This window comes from Microtus ochrogaster, unplaced genomic scaffold, assembly GCF_000317375.1.
Source record: "Microtus ochrogaster isolate Prairie Vole_2 unplaced genomic scaffold, MicOch1.0 UNK1, whole genome shotgun sequence".
Lineage (NCBI taxonomy): Eukaryota > Metazoa > Chordata > Mammalia > Rodentia > Cricetidae > Microtus > Microtus ochrogaster.
The window spans coordinates 10,322,054-10,347,936 of NW_004949099.1; the positions used below are offsets into that span (position 1 = coordinate 10,322,054).

Genomic DNA, 25,883 nt, shown 5'->3' on the forward strand with positions numbered 1-25,883 from the left:
GAGGCGGAAATCCTCAATAAATAAATAAATTAAGAAAAAAAAATAAAAAAAATAAAATTTCGGAGCTTAATCGGTTTAACTGTTATTGTGGTTAATCTAAAATTCTAATGGATTGCATTTGGTAGGGTGGGTACAAAGCAAGGGAGACAATTAGAAAAATGAAGAAAGGTCTAGTACCAGCAACAAGTATGGAAAGCACTGGGGTCATCTATAAGCAATGCTCTTCTGGAATGGAGAAAGCTTAGAGTTTCTCTTGGAGCTCACACATATATTCTCATAGAAAAGACATGGGACTCATTTCTGAGCATGCTCAGCTTAAGGCTCTAGACTCCACCCCCACCTCTTTCTTCAGCATCTTTCTGCTCTTTTGCTTCACTTCTCCCAATGCCATAATCAGTTTTTATCCCAGGAAGATAATATCCACAGAAGATGAGACTCTAAGGTGAAGCTCGACTTTTGGAGACAGCATAGCCAAAGCCATCCTCTGTGATTCTCAGACACCTCTAGTGGATAATAGTCATCTCCAGCTGTTCTCCTTCCTCCCTGCTTGTCAGGATCATTTCTGAAATCAATTACCCAAGATTGTTTCCCACAGATTTTATATGGAAAGACAAACTTGAGATACAAAGCACAGACTACACTGACTGTGGCAAATGGAAGAAGCCCTGAATGAATGAAGTCCTGAGTGAATGTGTATTATTGACATAGACATGGCCATGTCAAGGACCAGGGACTCATACCCCTGGGAAAATAACAATGCCGTCCCCACATCCTAATTTGGAATGCCCCTCTGTATGCTGTGAATATGCTACATTACCTTTGGTTAATAAATTATCTACTTTGGCCTATGGTATGGCAGAATATAGGTAGGTGGGAAAAACTAAACTGAATGCAGGGAGAAAGAAGGCAGAGTCAGGCAGATGCCATGTAGCTGCCGAAGGAGAAAGATGCCAGAATCTTATCAGTAAACCACAGCCTCATGGTGATATACAGATGAGTAGAAATGGGCTAATTTAAGATATATGAGTTAGCTAGAAATATATCTGAGCCATCAGTCAAGCAGTGTTGTAATTAATATAGTTTCTGTGTGATTATTCTGTGCTTGGGCAGGTGGGAATGAAAGTGCAGTCTCCACTTCCACACATTCCCCCATCCCACTCCAGGAGAGGCTCAGAGGGTGATAAAGCCTTCCTCTGGTCCCTGTGTAGATGTTGATAGTGTGTGCAGAAAATGTCCACTATAGCTTTTCATGCTCCCGTACAGAGACTGTTCCTATGGGGACTAGGGAAATCTGCCTTTCTCCTTCCAGATGTATAATAAACCCTATCTCCTTGACTCAGATGGCTACAATAACCCAGCTACCCAGTTCACCTCTATATGATAAACATGCAGAGCTCCCAGATTGCTGTGGTCGGATCCCAGCTTTTCTGTGTTTTATCTCCTTTTCTTTCCTTGACAACAGAGTCGGGACAAATCCCTGGAGCCATTCTGGGCACAGCACTACACATTCGCTCAGACAACCCTATTTATGTCCCAAAACTGATGAAAATTCACCTAGATGTTTTTGTGTGTGTGTGTGTGTGTGTGTGTGTGTGTGTGTGTCTGACAATATAGACTGATAGGGGTCCAATTTTATCTATATAGAAAAACCCATACATAAGTACTTTTTCTTGAAAATTTTATAGGCTTCTACATATCAACTGAAATATCAATTAAAGAAAACTACTTGGATATTCTAAATTACAATTTAATTATTTTAATCCCTCTGTGAAATAGAAACAATCCATTTATAGTATTGTCTGCTTTCTATTTTTGACTTTCTATGTTGTTCTTGTGATTTATACTTACTTCCAGCCATCATCCCGTGAAACTGATAATAAATAGAGAATGGGCTATCTATTCAGTTCTAGGCGAGCCAAACTACAGTTGTATAAGGCTTCATTGGAAAACTGTTCATGTTTTCTTATTAGCATTTTTACAGTATCCTGGGTCATCTGCCTTTCTGTTTAGCTTAGGATATTATGACTGATTTACTTTTTCTGTCTTGGGGCATATGAGAGTTTAGTGGCTATTTTTTCAGAGAGAAAATTAAAATAAGCATTCATGCAAGCTTAATCCTCCTCTTATGAAACCCAGCACGTGAAAATAATCCCCAAAGTATAAATCCCATTCACTACAACTTTCATCATGCAAACTCCTAGCATATAGGTTAGAGTCATCTGAAAGACTGACCTGTTGATTTGATCCAAACAAGGAAGATAATGTTTTTTGTTTTAATTAGAATTATTTGTTACTTAAGGATCAAGGCACCTTATTCCCAAATGAACTTTTTGAGATTCTGAAGACAGGGTGCTATATCAAGCCCGCGTTTCTCTTCTCATGGTGCATTTACGGTTGCTCAGTAACAGAGCCTGCCTCTTAATTTGGAGTTGCCCTGTACCTTCCTAGGCTGTGAGTTTATGATTCTTGTCTGTGTTTTTTTCCAGGAGCAGCCCCTTTAAGGCTTGGATTAGTATCTCTGCTTTAACATCATGGAGGATACAAATTAAAAACCACTGCTCTCCTTTCACCATCAGGAGGCAAGATGACTCTGGTGACAGAACATATTACTTATGTTTCTCAAAACCAAGCACCACCACCACTAGAAAGGAAAACTAAAACAGGACACCTATAAGAGCTGTTTCTAGTACTCACAGCAGCCTTTATGATTTGGTCCAAACATCCTTAACTTACTAATAGGGAAACCCAGGAACAGAGAAACTAGTTTCATTCACACTCAGCTAGCTAATGATTTAGTGTGCTAGCACTTAAGTGGTTTGAATATAAATTTAAAGCTTCTTCACTTTTGCCATGGAAGGAAAAGGTCATAGGCTCTATCTTCCTTCAGCATCTGAGTTCTTTAAACATACTATTTGTAAAAAAGAAAAGAAAGACAAAAAGGAAATGGAAAAGAAAGAGGAGAAAATAGAAAGGAAATCAAGGTATTGGTAATAGCCAAATTAGGCAGCTCACAGTGTCTTTCAAACAGATAAAAACTCCAAATCATTATGCTTTTGAAGTGGTCTGGGGGGTAGTGATGAGCATGCCGTCAAAATGATAGATCAGTAGGAAAATGAGAGTACACAGGGATGACATGAGAGCATGTTAATTAGAAATCACAGGCTTCAGAGACGGAATGGACTGGTCTTGTCTAAACAGCACTTTCCAGTCACTCAGCGTGTAGGCTTTATCTTATTCTGCACGTGTGGAAATAGTTCATTGTAAGACCTGGGCTGTATATAAAAAGGTAATGCATATTCTGTTTCAGAGCCTTCTTCAATGTCACCTTATGAATGGGCCGAGGATTTGATCTCAACATGTGCGCTGTCACCGTCATTAGCTATTCAAACAAAAGTTTTTAAGTTTGTAGGATTGTGAAGTGGTGACAGGGCAGAAGAAAAGGATCCTTTTGTCCTTCCCCAGCCACTTAGGAAATAACTCCAAGGAATGGCTCATGGAGTCCTTCAGAATTTCAAGACATGACTTGAGTTGGATTGCTGGATGGATGAGTGGAGGGGAAGCTGGAGCCACGCAGAGGCAATATAGCTCATGGTAAATATGTGCTATTCTCTGAGAACGCCGAGTTTTCAAGGCACCAGGTAAATCAAATCTCCTAAGGATTTGTATTCTGTGAACTATACCCAAGTACTTCTCAGCTTTTTAAATGAACCTGGGTCACAATCTCACAGCAAACTCCCCGATTCTCTGGCTCTCACAATCTTGCCATTTCCTCTTCCACAATGATCCCTGAGCTTCAGGTAAAGGAGTTTTGTTTAAGACGTGTTCATTGGAACCGGGCTCAGCAACTCTGAATTTAGATTGGCTGTGGTTTTCTGGAATGGTCTATTCTTGTTGTAAGGAGAAGATTCTTTGATGAAGAGTGAAGACTACACTTATCTCTCTATGTGAAGGTAAGTCTTTAGAACATAGTTAAGGATTATGGTGATTTAATAAAGTGGCAGATTCTCCTTCAAGATCTATGACTTCACTAACCCTGGGTAACCGGCTAGGTTTCTAGTACCAGGCATGCTTCCCCTCTTATTAAGTGGGTCTTAAGTTCAATTAGAGAACTATTGGTTGTCCCTAAGGTATGACACCACTGCATCATTAGCCCTGTCATTCCATGCCAGTGATTGTTTTATTGTGGCTCATAAGTGTCATACTGGGTAGTATTGGTGGTTGCTCTCCTCCTGTTAAATATTACAAGGCACCTGATGGTACCATGAAAGCTAATCCTTAGGATGGAGGCTTTTAGGTCAGTTCATCTAAGGGGCCTCTGGGCCCTGTGTCTGAAGCATATGGTATCTTCAGCGAAAGGGAATTACCTTCCACCTCTGGGGGCAACCAAAAGCAATAGCCTGTTAATGTTGTGTGGAATCTTTTGTACAACCCTGACCAACAACTTAGAAGACTTTTGTTAGTTGGTCTTTGGCTCTTAGAAAGAGCATTGTCAGCTTGGATCAGAAAATTTCGTTCAAACTATGTATGTACATCTATTTCAGAAGTTATACCCATAAAATCTCACCCACATGATTGCCTAAAGATGAACTGAGCCAGGATCACAACAATAGGTGTGCTACTACCTATGGGAGAAAGTCCATAAGGCATCAACTAAAGAATGCTGAGATTGAGAGAAGGGTCATACCAATTGGTTATCTAATGCCAAAGGGTCAGCCCTGAAAACATATACATATAAGTAACATTATATGGACTGAACAGGTTTCAAAATTTATATATTTAGAAACACAAACACACACACACACACACACACATACACCACCATCACCACCACCACCACCACCAACAACAACAACAATAACAGTTAATGAAAAAAGAGGCCATGGATTTGAAAGAGTGCCAGGAAGGATATATGAGAGAACTTGGAGGGAGGAAGGGAAAGGGGCAAATTATGTAATTATATTATAATCTCAAAAAATTAAACAAATGCTTAAAGTTGCTGTGGCCTTTGAAAGAGAGGAGGAAAGAAGGAAGAGAAGGAAGGATGAAGAAGGAAGGAAGGAAGGAAGGAAGAAAGGAGGGAAAGAAGGAAAGGAAAAGGAAAGAAGGGAATGAAGTCAATCAGACAGAAACGGCATTTGACTCTTCAACATAAAACATCTATCTACCGAAAGTTACTCAGAGCCCAGTGAAGTTGAGTTGTTGCTTACAAAGCCTTAACGGGCACCTTGGATCCTAACACATTGGCTGTCTCACATTATAAGCAGTCTGTCAGCTTTCTAAAGAACGAAGACCCTGGGGCTGGAGAGATGTCTTAGCTGTTAAAGGCTAGGCTCATGACCAAAAATATAAGAACAAACTTAACTCTCCATAACTCTCCATTCCTATTAAGGTCTGTTCATATTCTTAAGTTTTTAGTAGCTTACATTAAATTTTAAGCATATTTTCTCTACCAAAATGAAAAATTAACTGTTGACATTAAAAAGTTAAAAAAAAAAAAGAATCCTGGGCCCCATGAGGCAGACCTTAGCTCCTACCTGCTTTCTACACAGCTATTTCACAGTGTGCTCTTCTTATTTTAATTATCTCACAACTGGGCCTTTCTCCTTCTACCCTTCATTCCTCACAGTCTATTCCCAACCCCAACAGGCCCAGTGCACTGCTAACACAGAAGTCAGAATCTGTTGCTTCTCTAGTCCAACTCTCTGAATGGTTTTTATCAGCCTAGAACAGAAAGAGATCCAGGTCATGTTGAAGCTCTACAGATTAACCAATTTGGCAGACCCTGGGACAGAACTATTAGCATCAGCAGGCAACTTGTTAAAACATACATGCTCACTGCGCTGGCATCAGAGTGCCTGGAGAAGAGGTCCTGAACCCAGAAACCTGTATTTTTGATGACCCCCTCAGGACATAAAATCCCTTCCTGGCTGAAGTAAAGCACTATTGAAGTTTAAGCACTGTTGTCTCTCAAGACGACAGTGTAACTGCTCCAGGAGCCCACTCTTGTTTCCTATGATCACATCTAGGACATTGGTTCACTATCCATTCCATTACCAGAAAACGTGCACATACTGAGGTGCCGAGAGGTAGGATCTCAACTTGCTTTCCTGGGGGGAAATGTATGAGCCCCACACTCTTGCAGGTTGTACCCTGCCCAGATCACTGCCATCCCACTTCTGAGCTGTCTCCTCACACACCCTATAATTTGCATGTCTATTTTGTTTACTGTTTGATTTCCTCTGGAATGAAAGCTGCCTCAGAGCAAGTATTCTTGTCTACTTTCCTTTCCTCAACAACTTTGGGAACATACCTGACAAACAGTAGGGTCTCTGTCATGTTTGCTATGTGAGTGAAAATGATAGAACAACATAATCATCTTTTGTGGTTAAGATGTCAGAATGCTTATCTTATGTTTGAAGCACAAAAATCTGTTTCTCTCTTTTTGATGCTCTTTGGGCTAGCAACGGAGAGAGGACCATAGATCTATGCCACTCAAGAAAAGTAAAGTTCATTCTGAAACTAATGACAAGCTTCCAGATGGATCAGGCTGTCTACCAGGGAGAGACCCAAGCTTTTAGAGCTGGGCATGTTATGGTTTTAGTAACTAAGCTGTCAGTCAGCATCAGGAATAGACTAGTGCCAGAAATATAGTTGATTAAAGCATGCTACAGAAGAAAAGGATCTTATATTAAGAACTCTTGTGTCTACATTATGATGTCCCTGTTAATTTCTTCATCTATTCCATCCATACACATATATGGCCATCCCACACATTCATCCATTCCACCCTATCAATATATAGATTCAATTCCATCTACCATATCCATCCATTCGTCCGTCCATCCATCCATCCATCCATCCATCCATCCATCCATCCATCCAATATTCGACTTAAAAATGAACTGTGGACTCCAAGATAAGGGTACTTGACTGGGTCTTTGAACTTTCTAGAGGGTGCAATTTAATAAATTGAGCATAGGAATGTGCAGAGTCACTAAAACAACCACATATTTCTTAGGGTAATCCTTACTCGAACTATCTTTCATTTGCACCCCCCAAATGGCTTCCTTTTAAAGCACAACTGTTGGGAATATTATTTTAAGGTGTGTTGCTTTTGTTTATGCTGAATTTGTTTAACTCTGAAGTTGTGATACTTTGGTTGTCTCAAACACCTAATGGTTTAATAAAGCTCTGAATATCCAGTAGTGAGGCAGGAGAAAGGATAGGTGGGATTGGAGGTAGAGAGACTATAAGAAGAAGAAAACTGGGAGAGAAGATGCGGAACAGCAGCTCAAGAAGGAGGAGGACATCAGAGGCCAGCCACCCAGCTTCACAGCAATCCATGGAATACAAATACGTTTTAAAGAAGTAAGAGAATGGGAAAAACACAGAGGCTAAAGGGTAGACAGGATGATATAAGTTAAGAAAAGCGGGCAAGAAACAAACCAAGCTAATGCTGGATGTTTATAAATAAGAATATTTATATCACACACTCTGTGTATGATTCATTTTGGAGCTGGGTGGTGGGCCTCCCCAAAGAGTCCAAAGACCCTAATATCATATTACCACACACACACACACACCATAATGCAGATGTTTATCAGCTAAGTGGGAATTCCTCAACATGGAACAGTGGATGGGTTTGGAAGCTGAGGCTGCAGGTGTTCGGATCTTGTCACTAAAGCTAGTGTTTTCAGCATCACCTTGAGCAAGGAGTGCAGTGATGAGCTATTGAGTGACAAGAGTCAGAATGCAGAGCTTTACCCTTGCACTTGTGCTGTGCAGCAAATGAGCCAGGTGACGTCTGGAAATGTATGAGATCTGTATCGTCTGGAAGACCACATTTATCTTTTGGTGTTGTACGATTAACATGAAGAATCTCAGCAAAGCCTAGTGGGAAACCTACATGAAGCACTCGGTGTGGATATTAAAGGAAAACATACATACAGATGTCGCATATTCAAGAGATGGGGGCATCTTTATTTTTCTTTTGTAGCATCGTGAGATAAAAAGGATTAACTCAAAAACAGATATGAATCAGATTCTGCCAATGGTAATGCCCACATGCAGGGAGGCTAATGATGCTGTCAGGAAGAGCATGTATGACAAGGCAATATTCCGGAAGCATCTCTTACGTTTTAAGAGACTGGGGCTTCTGCTGGACCCAACAGCCGAAGTTAATAAGTCACCTCCAGGTCACTTAAGACTGTTATGATACCATGTATTCAAATTTTTGACTTACCCTACCTTTAAGAGAACAATGTAACAACTAATCTTATCTGCCTTGAATTTTCCATGTGACCTGTTTTTGCAATCTAAGCTAATACATAGCTGCAATCTTAAGTTCTGTACTTTTTCATACCCCTCACCCAGAGTTACATGTGCCTCATCTGCTGAAAGCAGCAAATACAGAAGGTGAAAGCGACTTCCTAAAATTTACAATGACAGTTGAAAGCATCCAAAGTATGGATATTGGTTGACAAATGATGTGGATTTATCATGATGGCGCTTATTATCTAGGTCATTTGGGATCAGGTAGAGGCAGTGACTTAATCCCTTGTAAAATTCTTTTAAAGATTTCTGTAAAGTATCCCATTCCCTCATGTGATGAATTGTGTGCTATTCAGAAAAGACAGAGCAAAGCCCCTTGTTAGGGATGAGACACCATGAACACAGTCACAGACACACACAATCAGCACACACTGACAAGCGTACCACTCACACACAGACTCACACAGACCCAACAGCTAGTCATAGAGACACATACAGGCACACAGGCAGAAACAGACAGACACATACAGACAGAAGACACAGACCCAGGGATTAATAGATTCACAAGACAACCTTCAGGCAGGTAGAGATTTAGATTCATGCAACAGACAGAAGAAGGAAGACACAGGAGAATGAAGTAGAAAATTCAAATCTGGACTCACTCTTAGTTAAACGACTTCAAGAGGAAGTGCTTTAGTCCTTAACACAACACTGATGCATTGTCGGTAATTTGAGTCGATCCTAACGGTCATAATCTGTGCAGCACAGGAAACTGCAGAGTCTCCTGTGTTTGGAATTTAGGGCATTACCTCAATTTCATCAGGCATGAACCTTGACTGGCAAACTTAAGGCACGCAGGCTTCCTAACGTCTCAGGGAGAGAACCACACAGCCGAGCTGCAGTTTCTCCACCGTGTTGTTAAAATTAGGCTGAGTAGCTTTGAAGGCCGTTCTCTTTTGCAGCTCGCTTCTCCATGCTGCTTAGAAAAGACAGCAGTGAATGGAAACTGAACAGCAAACTGTGTTCTCACCATCTGTCTCGAAAGAAGTATGATATAGGAGTGACTGTCACTCAGGCTGCTTGGAAAGGCAAGCCATTTATAAGTGTCTCCAGTCCTGATTGAACACTCCACACAGAGATGAAGGAAACTATTCAAAAAAAAAAAAAACCTTCTGAGGTGATTTCCAGGGCTGGCAGTCCAGTAAAAAGTTATCAGGCATCAAGTTCACGACATCTGCTGATAATGTCAATGTCTTTATTCAACCGGATTAATTAAAATGTTGAAGATAATAAAGATAAGAAACTTTCTTCCATCCCTCCATCCTTTGGATTTCCCTGCAAGAATCTCGAAAATTTGGAGAGCAGGTTGGGGACCAACGTATCCATCATTAGTGGTAACTATTCTCACGGCTTCAAACCCTTTCAAAAGCCATACCTGTAGCAGGCAATCTGGTTTGAAGCGGTGAGGAGAAGTTGCACGTGTTGAAAAACTGAGTCTCGACAAACAGAAAAGTGTCAATTTTTAGAGCAGAGATGACATTATGCTTCAGAGCCTGAGGTAGGGAATGAAGAGTGCATGCCTTCAGTCCCCCTCTGCTAGAATCTCTAACAGACTGTCAAGATACCAGTTTGCTGGCCTACTTCTGACACAGAAGACTCTGTTCTTACAGGGAAAGTATTTGCTATACTTTTTTCCATCCTAGCAACATGAGAGGTCGCCTTTTTGGGTCATATATATAGGTCTGTATTGTGTGTGAACACACTGCCTGCTTTTATAACCAATCGAGGCTCTGTCCTTGCTCACCCGAGAGCAGAGATTATCAGTTAAACAGGCAACCACTCTGCTCAATGCCCACTGCTCAGTACCCTGCTCCTTATGGAGGGGCAACATGTCTAGCCTTGGGCAAAACTCGGTATAGCATCTATTCAAGGATTCCTTCAACAGTGGCCTTTTCAATTTAAAGCAATACAGAAAAACTCCGTTTTGTTGCTAGTAATAGAGGGACGATTTTACAAGGAAACATAATTTGACTTAGACTTTTTCCACCTGCTTGTAGCAGTGTGCTGTATTTTAATAGACTTCCCATGTATTATGCAAACGGAATGCTTTACAGACTTGTCACAGATGGCAGTTGGAAGTGACTATTGGCTGATCACTCCTTACCACGTTCTTTTTAAAAATGACAAGCTTTATCAGCCTACCCATAATCCCCAAGTTGAGCATAAATGACAAAATTAAAAGAAATTTGACAAGAATTTCACAGGGGAGGAATGGCAGCATGGCTGGGTTTTTGGTCATGTCCTCCAAGTCCTTGTCTTAGGAGCCTGATCCCTGTGCAGGGGGTTGGGAATTGGGCTTGTGAGCAAGAATCCCTAGTGAGAGATTTGGTGCTGCCCTCAGAAGAGTGGGTTGCTTAATCACAAAAGCAAGGCGATTTCTTTTATTTTTTGCTTTAACAAGATGAAGTCTGCCTTTCTTGCCTCCTCTTGTGTGCGTGTGCCCCACTTCCTTCTCCCTTTCCACCACGTCACGACGCAGCATGAGTGCCCTTGCCCTACACCTTCACTGTGTGTTTAGCCTCTCCTGCCTCCACAATCATCAACTTCTTATAATTTTTCATTTCTATTCGGTCTGTGGTCATCTCTTATAGGAACAGAAAGTGTTATAGAGGCTGTTCTTCAAAGAATGACTATAAAAAAAAACCATTTTTCTTACATGGCAGGTGAAAGAAACTTTCAAAGCTCTTCACTGAAGTTTTGAGTGTTGGGGGCGTGTAACACGAGGAAGTGGCTGGGACAAGGGAGGGTAAACATTTGGAAGATCTGGGGCTGTTCACATCCTGCAGAGTTCTGAACTGATGGCTACCAAGACTGCAGGTCTCCTTGTCACCTCTGAGTCTCTAATGTTCTCCCAGATTGGTTTCAGCTTCCCTTCCCCCGCCAACCCAGTTTTTGTTCAAGATGTCATTTGTATCTCCTGAAGTAACAGCTTTCCATCCATTGATCACATCCATTGGCCTGTCTCCTGAAAGGCAGCCTTTATTCCATTTTTATTCATGATTCCTTTCATTTATCTGGCTCCCCTGAACATCTCCATGTAGTTCCAAATCATTGGCCGGAAGAACCCTCTATTTTCAATGAAAAAAATTTGGTTGTAAAAACTCTGGTTATAGAAGTCCAGGCAGAGACAAAATTGTGGATAGGACAGGGAGAAATTCCTTGAAAATCATGAGCAAGAAATACCATGCCATGCTGCCAAGGCTTCAAAGGGGATGACACTGGGAAAGGAGCCACGTGGAAACTCTTCAGGGAGTGTCACCAGTTACTGAGTCCACAGACTCTGCCCTGGTGCTCCCTGGTGATGCTATAGCATCTTTCAAGGGCTCTTCATTTTTGGTCCTGCTAGCAACCTAACCAATGTTTTCTAAATCTACATCTTAGAAGCAAACTGTTATCCCACAATGTCAGTGTCCAGCAGGAGAAAGATGACAGCTGACCTTCTTTTGAGTTATTGTTCATTTCTGCTCTGATCAGCTGCACTGGATTGATGCACACTGAGGTAAGAAGATGGAGAAAAAAGTATCCCACAGCCTAGCAGTAGCAGCAGTTTGAGAAGAAGATGTGGCATATCCTATATGACAATGCAGTCACAGGCATGTCCCCAGGAATCCTTTCAGATTAGCTAATGGGGTATCTGATGACTTTTAGGAAGGGCTAAAGATGAACATGTTAGATTTCACTTATATTCAAATTTTCTTGAATGAACATTTAGTTTGCCCAGTGTGTATTCCCGATAGGAGTTGGAAAGTAGAAGACATAACACATATGGTCTGTGTATGTCACTGTGTATGCATGTTTGCACTCTGAAGAATGAGAGAAAGGAGCGCGGAAAAAGGAAAGCAAGCACTTTTAGAGCATGCTCCTCCATCCCCATACAGCTCATGGATAAAGAGATACTGCTTATAAAATGTACACAGCTAGCTGAAAGGTGTGTAGTTGTTAAATGATAAAAGGGATTCAGACCTGAGAATTCCCAAGCCAAGGATCTTTCTAACTCTGCAGCATGATATTTTTATCTCTATACAAGATCTTTTATCAATTGAAACAGGACTGAAGATCTATTATACTTTGTCATTTCATAAACAATGCTTATGGTTAAGGTTTTTTTTTTTTTTTTTTTGGCTCAAAGGTCATCACCCACAAAGAGCCTGTGGGTCACTCCCTTCAGAATGTTTCATCCTGTGCCCCAGTGGTCAATTAAGTCATGATTTTGATTGTTGTCTATTCCTGTGTGTGTTGTCACTTTGTGTATCTGTTTCCACATCGTTCTCTACTTCCAAAATATTAAGTTCCATGAAGGCAGACATTGCTTTCCTTTCTCATGCCTGCCTCCCCGTTTCTACAATCCTGTCGAGGATATAGTAGTCACATGGAAATACCTCTGTGTGTTCAATAAATGGGATATTATGATAATAAGTGTTAGGATAGAGAACACACAAGGACTTGTTTCGGCCACATGATTATTGAGGTGTTGCAAAGTTTAATTTTCCTCTGACTCTCCATTTTTCCAAAAGTCCCTCCCTAACTTGTAAATGGTATCATTATTTCTACCTAAAACAAAAGTGGGGACTCACTGTAAAAGGAGCCAGAAACATCTGACTCAGATGTGACTACCTGTGTGGGCGTGCTCCACACAAACTGTGATGTGACAGAGAGCTACTTGGCATACAGATGCCACATCCCAAATACCCTCTGTTTTTGTGGATATTCCTGGAACTTTGTGACGGGGAAGAAGTGTTCATTCTTATTTTTGGCTCTGGCAGCCTGCAGAAGCTCCCTGTCACTGGTGCCGGCAGGTTATGGATAGGGTCTACTGTTTATTACCCTATCTATCAAGTCCTATTTATTTTTAAAATAAACTTTTAAGTGTACTGTAAACTCCTTTCACAAACAGATTTATCCTCCTCTTTTACACTTGACAAGACTCTGAAAGGAATAGTAACTTTGTCTCATAAATATTTGAACTTGAACCTTTTAAGAAAGAATTATACTTAAGGTACTCAAGAATAGGGGAGGTCTCTGCGTCTCTGCCTAAGCCCTTCTTCCACCACTCATTTTACCACCTCTTTCTATCTTATTTTTTCCTCCTTCCCTGCCATCCTTTTATCCTTCTTATATTATCTTATTGGAGATTCTATACTATACCCTGGACCCAAATCTAGCTAAAGACCACTACCTGCACTACACTGTTCTTAAGTACTGTGGTGTTATGTAAATGTGTTTTTTAAAAAGCCAAAGGGGCAGCTCAGCAAACCTAAACATTGCAAATCCCTGACTTGTCCTCTGTCATGCAAACCTACAATGCCATTCAGCAACACTATGTAAAGCTGATTAGAAAGGGCATTGACATGAGGGGATATAAAGGAGTTCAGCATTTAGAGTCATACTTGCTTTGACTCAATTTAGACTTCTTAGTGTCAAGCCTTCAGAAAGTCTCTTATCCTTTCATTCTGTGCTTCTTCATAGGAAATACGAGGATAATAATAATCCTTTGGGTGAGTATTCAGGATATTTTCTAAATATTCCAACTTTTTCCGTTCTAAGCATGCCCCATCAGCCCTTTGTTTAGACAGGTTGTCTGATGTGTTATAGCTTACAGAATTGAACGTAAATCTTAGTTTAAAAACTCTTTCTTTAACCCTAACTGTGGGAATGGAGAGATGGCTCAGAGGTTATTGTATGTAGTTTTACTATGTTAAAGCCTTTTTTCCTTTTTGTTTAAACAGAAAAGGGGAAATGGTGTGGGAGGCCCTTCTGTCTATGCGTTGCTTTTATCGGTTAATGAATAAAGAAACTGCTTTGTCCTGTTAATAGGGCAGAACTAAGGTAGGCAGGGAAAATTGGACTGAATACTGAGAGAAGGTGGAGAGAGAGAAACAGCGTAGCCCTGCAGGAGATGGGTATCCGAACTTTAGCAAGTAAGCCACAGCCACGTGGCCATACACAGATTAATAGAAATGGGTTAAATGAATATAAAAGTTAGCCATTAAGAAGCTAGAGCTAATGGGTCAAGCAGTGATTTAATTAATACAGTTTCTGTGTGATTATTTTGGGTCTAAGCTAGCCAGGCGGCCAGGAACCAACAAGCAAGCCTCCATCCAACAGGTTAAGAGCATTTGCTGCTGTGCAGGGAGCTCAGTTTTTGTTCCCAGCACCTTCCTCCGGTAACTCACAACCACACATAATTCTTCCAGGGGACCCAATGGCTTCCTCTGGCCTCTGTGGGCACTGCCCTCATGTGGTACACATGCTTTGGCACATATATACACATAAAATAAAACTTTTCAAAAAATACCCTATGTCTTCCATTTCTACCTTTTAACCCTAGTCTGTCTGCCTGCCTGCCTACCTAACTATCCCCGTGTGTGTGTGTGTGTGTGTGTGTGTGTGTGTGTGTGTGTGTGTGTGTGTGTGTGTATAGGAATATAGGTTTGCTGGAAACACTGCAATGAGCTGTACGCTGTTTAGTAACAATTGTGCTGCCTGTATCTAGTTTTTCTCCTTTACCTGTGGATCTGCTTATATTCTCCACAGTCATGGAGAGACATTTTCATAGAAAAAAAAAATAGAAAAATTTAAAAAGCCCAGAAATTCAATTGCTTTTTCCTTAAGGATCCTCTTTGGTCATCTTCCCATATTTGGACCATTATCTAGTGACAGTGCATGACTTTCCTGATTGGACAAGCTTAAATCAAGTGACTGCCCCTTTAATCATTGAATAATTTAAGGCATTGAGATCCGTGAGGCCTTTAGAACTAACCCATTGGGCATAGGGGGGAGATTGGGAGGCTTAGTAGTCATTCCAGGGTATTCATTACATGTCTTTTAAAAAAAACCTTATAGGAAGATAGGAGAGATCATAGTAAGAGAACTACTCCCTTCACTGTGAGCTTTGTATTTCAGAGCCAACCTCCATGGACACTCCACATTGACTTCCTGTGGTTCAGAAACAAGAGTTGGCTGGGACTTCTTGTGGTTGCGTGTGAAAGTAGAAACGAAGCTTTCTGGGTAGATTCCTAGGTCTCCAGTCAAAGCCCTTGGCCTTAGAGGACCATGTATTTAGGTATCTCATCTCCCAACCATGAAAGGGCACAGAAAATGGACAACCTCTAGTCAACTGATGAACTTTTCCCAACCATGTGGGAAAAGTCACTAAATATCACCACGTGTAATAAACAAAGCATTACAATGCTCTATGAGTCAGAAACCTCTGGAGATGATCTGAATTCTGCTTTGTAACGTGGGAAACATTTGCAAATTCCTAATATAAAATGTGACAATAGAGGAAAACTGACTTGCTATTCTTGGCCACGCCAGTTGTGCCAAAGGGTATCGTGGCCGTGGTGGACAGGTGTTGGACACTGAAGAGCTGTGGCAATTTCACCTCCCAGTCCTTCTTCTATTTTCACTTGGCTCAGAAAATTTCATGAAATTATACAAATCCCTGAAATCTAATATTTTTATGTGATAAAATTGTGTAAGAGGAGGGGGTGGAAGAGAAGTTTGGAAAATATGATGACAGATGGCAAGTGGGCTCAGGCACATAGCGTTCCTATATATAGGGGAGGGGACAATCTGGTTAATCAAGGGGAGGGGGAGCATTTTTTAAATTTAGATCCAAGTATTTTATATATTCAGCACCATCATGTGTAGTGTAAAAGTGTACTGAGGCAGCTGAGCTGGGTAGAATTTTTAATGTTTTTCTTGGTTGGGGGTGAGCTGTGGGATCTATATTTTCAACAGCTTTACATATTATTTCATGGTGTCTACATCTGAAAACCAAATTGCATCCATAGGTTTGGGGGTATGTCTTTTGAGAGAGGATTGAGAATATCTATTTCTAGAGAGAGTTTCTTCCAGGGAAATCTAAAGGCATTTCAAAGACTATGGCCATCACATAACTTAGCACATTTAGAGAGTTTAGGCAAATATTCTCAATGAAGATGGCTCTGGAGCTTGAGTGGAATGAACAATGGCATGCCAGTGAAGAGTCTGGAGAGCAATGTCTGGCTTTATAGAACCCAGGATGGGAAGACAGGTTACCTTGCATAAACCACTCCAGATCTTTGGATCCCAATTTAATAATTTCCAAAACTGAGAGTTTGGGGGTTAAGGAGATGGCTGAGTGGGTAAAGATGTTGCTGCATCAATACAAACTTCTGAATTTAAATTTTAAGAATCCTCATAAGACCAGATGTGGCACCGTGGATCTGTTATTTTAGCACTCCTGCAGTAAGATGGGAGGCAGAGGCAGGAGAATCCCCAGAAGGTCATGGGCCAGTCAGAATAGGTAGTTCACAATCAAATAACAAGAGAAGACGAGGACTGGCACCCCAAATCTAAGTGCCTTATCCTCTCTCTAGTAGGAAACATCTAGGGTTGAAGGGACTTTGGGGTTGGTTTTCCCAAAAAGGACTTATTTTCCTTTATGTGTTTGCCTTGATTTGCTAGTATTGGTTTCATCCTAAGTTAGCACTCCTTTAAAATGGCTGCAAGTGACATAGTTAGTGACATGTCTCTTATCCCCAGCTCTAGTTAGTTACAAAGCGAAGATTACTTCTTGAAGTTGTTTTAGAGAAAGACATCTTCCCAAGAGATGTTTACAAATCCTGCATTTGCATATCCTTGTCCAGTCTAAATTGGCTTCGGTGCCCATCTCTGATTCTGACCAGGGAATGAGTCTTCCATGCGTTATAGGAGAGACTCCTAAATCTACAGATATCTCAGCAGAGTAATTGTATTAGCATAAATGAAAATCAAGACAAGAGATATGTTTAAAGAAAGCAACCTTGAAATTGTATTGACATTTTTTTTTACCTACTCTATGCATTTAAAAAAGATCCAGGGGGAAAAAAAAAACATGACAACAAAGTAGAGGTTTCATATGAAAGCTATTACCACACAAAGCACATAGTAAGCTTTCAATAAATATGCCTACTTTGGGCTAACGTTCTATCTGTTAAACATAGCAAATGTGTTTTTTAGTTGGCAACTAATTAAAAAGAAATTCCAGGTATTTCTGGTGTTGCCATAGTGACATAAAATCTACGAAAATAAGTTTCTGTTTTAGCACAGTGGTTTTCAAACTTGGCTGCATCTTGGAACTAACTAGGGAGCTGTGCAAAATACTATTGCCAGAGTCTCCAACCAGAGATGCTAATTTGATAGATTTCAGGGTGGGGGGCGTGGGACAGGGAGGCTTATCTACTTCATCCCTTACTGAATTTCACTGCCAAGCCAGAGGACCTCACGCTTAGGAGATATGAGTATGGCCACTTCTTGCTCTTGAGCAGGGCCCAAGAGTTCCTTGACTTCCTTTTACAACACTCTTCCCTGCTTGTCTAAACTAGTTACGGCTAGAGTCTCCTGTCTGAGCTGGCACTGTCAGAAATACCATACACTCTCTATTACAGTATGAAAACCGCTGACTGTGAGCGTGGAAACCGAGAGTGGGGAAGGCCCACTATCAATATGGTGTGTGAGAAGAAAGGGTTGAAAGGATAGGAAAGAGAAAATGAGAAGGGAGGCAGAAAGCACTTCCTTCTGGTGCTGGGATGTGGTTGGAGAGGCACTTGTAGGCACTCCGAGTCTCAGCATCCCACACAAACACCCATGCTCACACAGACACGTCATCTGAAACTCTTGCCAGCTTTTTCCCACTCAGCCCACTGACAACCACTCACTTAGCATCTTCCTGGGAATTTATAAAACATCTCAAACATGAATAAATGAGAAGTGACTGAGTTTGTTCATTCATTCACACATTCATTTATTCATATTTTCTATAACTATTGATTGAATATCCACCTTTGACCAGGTACACTGGCAGATGGCAAATGAACAACTGTGATCAGAACAAGAGCTTTCCGATTTTATCAAAGTCCTGAATTTGAAAAGCATTTTGGGCAATGATCATGAGCATGATGATCTACCATCTTTTCATATAAGTTCTTGAGTTCCAGTCTCTGCACATTGCTGAATGAATGGGGAGTTGGGTAAATTAATGTGTGAAGGCAAGGGTAAATGAAGAGTAATGAATAGGCAGATAGAAGGGCAGAGTAAAATGATATTGTTTTGAAAAGATGGATGAATGTCATTTCATTCTAGGTCTTATGATCTGTGGTTTTAAGATAATTAAGTAGACCTAGGTTTGGTAGCACATCCTATACTCCCAGCAACCAGGAAGCAGGAATGGGAAGAATCAGATCAATCAGTGCTACACAGTAGGATAATTATCTCAAAACCAGAAAGAAATCCTACCTCAGATGGCATTATATGCTGTGCGTGTTGGAAAGATGGGGTTGGAGAAAGTCTGTACCCAAGGTGCTAGAAACCAACTTGGGTAAAGACTAGCATGATTGAAAGGTAGAAAAATGTGTAAACACTTTGTATCAAGAAGAATGCAAAACATTCAAGGGCTAAAAGGCACTGCGTTTTCCCTGATGGTACAGATAGGGACAGCAGGCTCAGGACACAAAGTAGTAGTCACTACTGCAAATGGACGTAGCATTGACTCTCAGGGGTATTAAGGAGCAGTGTCTAGTGTAGACTTCAGGTACTAAGTGGAACTCAGTGGAAAATGACCTACAAGTACTGTGTCTAGAGACTTTGAGTTGGGAAAACTAAAGTAGAAGGGGGCTAGTGTTTGAAAATGGAAGAGGGTGTGCGTGTGCGGATGTTTCAGATACGGTTGAATGTGTAAGAGTTAAGAGAAGTGAGAAAACACCCTAAAAGTCTGAGGAAAAATGAACTTTTAAAAAGCACACACACACACACACACACACACACACACACACACACACACACACACACACACAATATCAAGACTAACAGTATGTCAGGCACTCTGATAGTCACCTTGCAATGATTCAATGATTCCCTCCATATGGGGGTCAGAGTGGTACATCCGCACAGCTGGAGCGAAGAACAGGATAATCTGGTTCCAGAGTTCTTTGGTTATCTCTTTCATACTGTCTTATCGACCAGGTCAATAATAAAGAATTAAAAGGAAGAAGACAAAAGAAAGGGGCTGGTTGTGAGGTTCAGCAGAGGGCTGTTTGTCTAGCAGGTCTGAGACCTTGGTTTTAATATGCACATTTAAAAAAATTACATCCTATTACTTGAAATTGCATAGTTCCCAGAATTAAAATTGAAATCAGATTAAAAGAATAGCTGATGTTGAAAGAAAATCCAGAAAAAAATATATTTTAAAATAAATTTGATAGCAACATAGAGAATAAAAGAAATGTCAATAGGTTTTCTTCCCTAGAAGGGAAATTCTAGGGAACTTTTGCTGAAGTTAACAACTAGTATCTTATAGGATCCCATAGAGAACCATTTTTCTTGTTGGCTCTGTCTCATCAAAAGTAAGAGCAACCATGTTAGAAATAACCAATGAATAGGAACTATTTAGGAAAAGAAAAGTCATTTTTTATTGGTTAAGACACCATTGAAGGAAGAATTACTGATTTGGAAAATGTGATATCCCAAGAAAAAAAATCTTACAAAACTTCTTTGAAATGTTTTTAGTCTTATCAAGAAAGGCTCTCACTGTGTACCCCTGGCACACTTGGTACTCACTTCATAGTAGAGGTCGACCCCTTGACTGATAGCATCTTCCTGTATTGGCATCTAAGTGCTGGGATTATAGGAATGTGTCACTATACCTGGCTCAATATAGTTAATATTAAAAGTTCATTATTTAGAAAAGTAAGAAATCCTATAGATATGCTTTAAAAAGGTTTAGGGATGTGCACATTTATATGAGAATGCTGCCAACCTTGCTGTGGTGCCTCAGAGATGATTTCAAATTCTCAATTTAGATCTTGAGTCTTCTACCTTTCTAAAGTGATGCATATGTGTGACATGAACACAGAAGGAGAGACTATTTAGGGGCAGAAATGGTACCAACAAGTGAGGGAAAGGCTGTATGGGGGAGAGCAGTTGGGGGAGATTCGTCATATATATATGTATGAAAGTGTCACAATAAAACTAAAAAAAATTAATTCTAACTAGAGAGATACTAAAGAAAGAAAAACTTGAGTATGCATTTTTCATAAGTAGGAAAATGATAAATATATGAAAGTATAAAAAATGTTATGACTTTGATCATAAAGGGATTATCTCTTTGATATTTGTTTCCCTTGCTTTGTTATTATTCTAAGGTTTTCTTGTGTGCCACCTCCCTCTGTATAGTATACCTCCTTTAGCTTATGCGTGAAGGATGGGTCATTACACAGTTCTAAACCCAGCATTGTGATCTTTCCACCTGGTCCAGATAGCAGTACAGGAGGCACACTGATTCAAACTAACCTCTGGAGGCATGAAGTGCTTTTCTGTAGAAGTTAAAAAGGAGAAATCCTTGTTTATGTGACTTATCTCATCATAACCCTTTTTCTTGCCATTACCTGTAGAGATTTAAGTACCATGACTGACTAGCTGCTCTATTGAAAAGCACAGCTCTACCATCCACCAGCAAGGTCAAGGAAAACACAGCCTGTGCTATCAATAATTGGCAACAAACTAGGAGATCTTGAATTACCTGAGAGTAGCTGCTGTGGTTCGTCTTGCTCAAAACTCATGTCATGGATGAGGAAGCACAGAGCTCAGACACCTGTTAGCAATTCTGATGCATCCATGATAAAGAGATTGCTTTGGAACAGATATCCTGAAAGGCAGAGAGATAATTGGAAATGAGACAGTTAGGTCTTCAATGGCACAATGGAATTGCAGAAGCAAATTTGCCTGGAGTTGAGCTCACTTGTGGGCTGCCAAACACTAAGAAACTATACATCTTTATTATTTTCTTGTTTGAAATGATTTTAGTGGTTTTTTTTTTCTGAAAATGGCAACTATCATTTACAACCTACATCTTTCTTTTGTGTCATTAGCATCTTTGGAAGATTGATATCTTTGTCTGCATGCTGCTCCTATAACTGAACACAGTAGAATGGGTAATTTATAAAGAGTAAAGGTTTAATTAGCATGCGGTTTTGGAGGCTGTTTGGTCCAAGGTCAAGGCACCATATCTGGTGACAGCCTGAAGGGCTTCTTGTGAGTGGTGAATCTGCAAAACTCTGACCTCTCAGAGGCTATTATATCGTGAAAGGGATACTTACAAGAGTTAGAGCTAGATTTTGTAACAGCCTAATTTCAAGATAATGAGCTAATTCATTCATCTATTGGTCCATGGAAGGATTAACCCACTCACGGGGGTAGAATCTCTTGAAACTTCCATGTGGTCCACCACTCAAGACATCCAAGTGGGAACTTGATTTCAAGATGAACTTTGGTGAGGACATTTAAGCCATAGCAGCTACTATCCTTTTTCTAACTTCCTGCCAGCTATCCAGTGGCATAGGTTTTGTTTCCTTTGACCTTGATGGTGAGTGCCAGGGCTATGCTTTCTAAGACAGTAGTCACTAGCTGACTGTGGCTCTCTAGATTCAAATGCAGTGAAAGTTAAGTAGAATTTAAAATTGGCTTCCATAGCTGTCCTAGCCACACTTCAAATACTTAACAACTAGTTGGATAGTGGGTTACCTTCTTAGCCAGTGTACAAGGAAAGCATTTCCAGTGTTGCAGGAGATGCTCCTGGATGGCGGTGTGTGAGTACTTGTGTGCAGGGCACAGTGAAGAAAGGAGAAAGGATGAGAGACAGGGAGTAGGGGAAAAAGAGAAAGAGAAGAAGGGAAGGCATGTTAGAGTGGGAAACATGTGTGTGTGTGTGTGTGTGTGTGTGTGTGTGTGTGACACAGGAGAACCTCAGATATCATTTTTGAAGTGTTATCCACTTGTCCATCTCTCTCTCTTTCAACAAGGTCTCTCATTTGCATGAAACTTACCAAGCAGGCTAGGTTGGTCTGCTAAGGGTCTCTCTAATATTACCCCTGTAGCACTGAGAGTGTGTGTGCATGCCTCCATTTCCAGCTTTTAGGGATTCTGAGAGATTGCACTCAGGTAACCATAGTTCTATAGTGTGGTGGCTGTAAAAAAATGGCCCCCAAAGGGAGTGGCACTATTAAGAGGTGTGGCTTTTTTGAGGTAGGTGTGGCCTTGTTGGAGGAAGTGTGTCATTGTGGGGGATAGGCTTTGAAGTCTCTCTTGCTCAGGCTTTGCCCAAACCAGTTCTTGTTGCCTTCTGGTGAAGATGTAGCCAGTACCACTTCTGCCTGCATGCCACCATGCTCCTGCCATGATGATAATGGACTTAACCTCTGAAACTGTATGCAAGCCACCCCAATCAAATGCTTTCCTTTTGAGAGTTGCTATAGTCATGGTGTCTCTTCACAGCAATAGAATCATAACTAAGCCACATAACAAGCACTTTACTGTTTGAGTAATTTCCTCAGCCCAGGTAACCTGTGTTCTCATACCACCACGTTGCTTCAGATCACCTCTGTCTTCACCTGAGCATTCCCTCTTCTTTTTCTTATATTCTCTTATCTCTGCCAGAAGAGAGACACTAAAGTAGGAGGCTGTCAAAATCCTTTCTAGGTTTAATTTCTTTTAATATTTTAAAAGTATTCTTTGTTTTACATGTAGATTTTTCCATTCTTCAGGGCTTCTGTGCAATGTGGCATTGGACCATATTTGGATATCGAATTCTGAGATCAAAGGCTGCAAATTGAGAACAATTTCCTTCCAGCAAAAATAACCTAAATTTAGGTGCAGGGATTTGTATCACTTATTTTTCTATTGCTGTGGCAAAACTCATGACCAAGGCAACTTATAAAAGAAAGTGCTTAATTGGGCTTACGTTTTCAGAGAATTAGAATTCATGATGGTAGAACAAAGACATGGCTGCAGGAGCAGTTGAGAACTTACATTTTAATCCACATGTAGGAGGCACAGAGAGAAAGAGACAGACAGACAGACAGACAGACAGACAGACAGACAGAGACAGAGAGACCAAAAGAATGGCAAGTGCCTTTGGAAACCTCAAAGCCTGCCCCCAGTAACACAGTTCCTACAATAAGGCCATACCTCTTAATCCTTACTAGACAATTCCACCAATCAGAGACCAAATACTCAAAGAGGAGAGCCTACAGAGACCATTCTCATTCAAATCACCACAGGTCTAAGCGATGAATTGGCCAATTTCCTTTACTTAGCATCAAAACAGAAGACAAACAAAGGGCACAGCACTCACCCTGATTGTGTCACTACTTTATAAATGAATACATTGCTCACCAAAGAGTCCAACGGAGGTGAGAGGAAAGAATGACAAAATCAATATAGTCCTATTAAAAATAGTTTAGTGTAAATGCATGCTAGATGGTGAACTAGGATTTGGTCCTTAATTTATTCATTATTATTCATTTATTCATTCAAACACTTCAGTGTTTACTACATCCTAGGCAGTATATTAGATTCTGAGGAGGCAGCAGCAAAACAAATGCTTGTTCTGTTCATCTCAGTAAGGAGATAAAGCAGATATTAAACCGATAAATTCAGAAATGGTAGTTAAGGCTGTAGAGGTGACACCCCAAAGATTGCAGGAACACACGATATAATAATCACCTGATCTTGTCTGAGCAGAAGGGAAGGTTTCTGAAGAATGGTTTCCCTGTCTCATTCAAATTCCTAAGGAGAGGTGTCAGCAGGAGCAAGATCAGACAAGTGTATTAGTCACTTTTTTTTTGTTGGGACAAAATAACTGACAAAGGCATCTTAAAGAGTAGCTTGTTTTGGCTCACAGTTCAAGGGTACAGCCCATCATAGCAGCAAGAGCTGGAGACAGCTACTCACATCACATCTATAGAAGTAGAAAACATTGAGTGACAGCACTGAGCTTGAGTTTGCATTTTTAAGACGACCAGGACCCCAGTCCATAACTGTGCTGCTCATGTGTAGAGTGTGTCTCTAACCTCACTTAACCTAATCTAGGTAATCCCTCAAACATGCTCTGAGATGCAAGTCTCCTTGGTGATTCCAGATGCTGTCATCACATCGTGTTTCTAACAGGTGAGTGTTGCAGTCTAGAGGGTCCAGCTCGGGCAGATCCTTGTCAATCATGACCATAAAATTTGACATTATTTTAAATTCAGTGGGAATCTTTGAAATTTTTCAAACTAGCAAGAGTAACATGATCACCATAGGTATTAAACACATTCCAGTTACACAGACAACGAGGAAGAAATGGATGGAAGATGTACACTCTCAGGTAAGTGGACTCAGTTGAAAGTTACTCCTTTGGGTTGGATAAAGATGATGCATGTACCTTGGATGTTGGTGTTTGAAGAAAGGAGGAAGCAGTGGATGACTGAGGCATAGCTGGGTAGCAGAGTTCAAAGAAAGAAGCAACTGAATGTAGAAATTCATTGAAAGGGATATGGCAGAGTCATTTCATTGAAATGAAATCAATGAAAGAATGAGTCATTGATTTCATCTTGTGGGCCTGAGAGGGGTCTGGTTTCAAATCAACTGGGAATATGAGGGATATTTTTAAAGTAACACTAATGCTTCTTTTGCACATGTCTGCAAATGATAAACATACATTTACACGTTCACATGTGTGGAGTTACATGTGCAGGTTCTTGCAGACATGGGCTCATGTGCATATGAAGATTTGAGGCAAATGTTGGGTATATTTCTTTATTACTTTCCACCTTACACACTGAGGCAGGCTTTCTCAAAAAAAAAAAAATGCAGTTTGCCATTCAGATGGTGTGACCAGTTAGCTTGTTCTAAGGATTCCCCTTCTCTACCTTCTAAGTTCTGGAATTTCAGGAATCTGCTTTGTTCACTTGGCATTTGTGTGAACTGTAGGGGGTTCCAGCTCAAATGCTCAGGCTTGCATGGCACACAGCACTTTCCCTTCTGAGCCATGGCACCATACCTGGATCTGAGATTTTCACAAAGCAAAATGCCATGTGATTGTTTTTGGTTTACCAAAGTAATGACTGTTAGAACCCTTATGTGCTTTATAGTTCATGTTTGCACCTTTGTAATGAAGACAGCCCCCCTCCAGTCTCTGCCTTACCAGTACTTTGCATAGCGAGAAGAATGGGCAGCTGTTGTGATGCCAGATTTATCTGTGTCCTAGAAAGACAATAAAGAAATCAGGAGTTGAAGAACAAAGGAAATGACCCCATTCTTTCTTTCCCTTCTGACTACAAGACAGAGACCATAAGGCTACTGGAGTTGAAAAATGAGACTCCTACATCAAGGTTACCTTTTCCTCAGGCCTCAGAGCAATCTTGCCTCCATCTTCTTTCTCTTACATTTTTCTTACAAATTTTCTTACTAGAATTTTGTCTGATGTATTTACATCTGAAGAGCAGACTATCATTATTATTTCATAACAAGTAATTTAGCCTCATTAATGTTATCAATATTACTGACTGTTTAGTTTGTTTTTTAAATTTTATATGTATCTTTTTTATTTTTATCTTTTTTTAAAAAACTATCTTTAATCATTTTACATACCAATCCCAGTTCTCACTCCCTCCCCTCTTCCCATTCCCTCTACTTTCCCCCCACCCTACCCCCATCAACTTTTCAGAAAGGGTAAGGCACATTGCTTTTGAGGAAGGACCAAGGTCCTCCCT

At 40.6% G+C, this 25,883-nt stretch overlaps 1 long non-coding RNA gene across 2 annotated transcripts in view; it reads right to left on the reverse strand.

Annotated features, from left to right (window-relative positions):
• The window catches only part of LOC106144298, a 129,548-nt gene that overhangs the window by 91,814 nt on the left and 11,851 nt on the right, over positions 1-25,883 (reverse strand). For both annotated transcript variants that reach the window (XR_003378485.1, XR_001229360.2), the window contains exons 2-3: positions 25,316-25,374; positions 20,873-20,998 (exon numbers count right to left, since the gene is read on the reverse strand). This is a non-coding gene — a long non-coding RNA (uncharacterized LOC106144298). The remainder of the gene's footprint in view (positions 1-20,872; positions 20,999-25,315; positions 25,375-25,883) is intronic.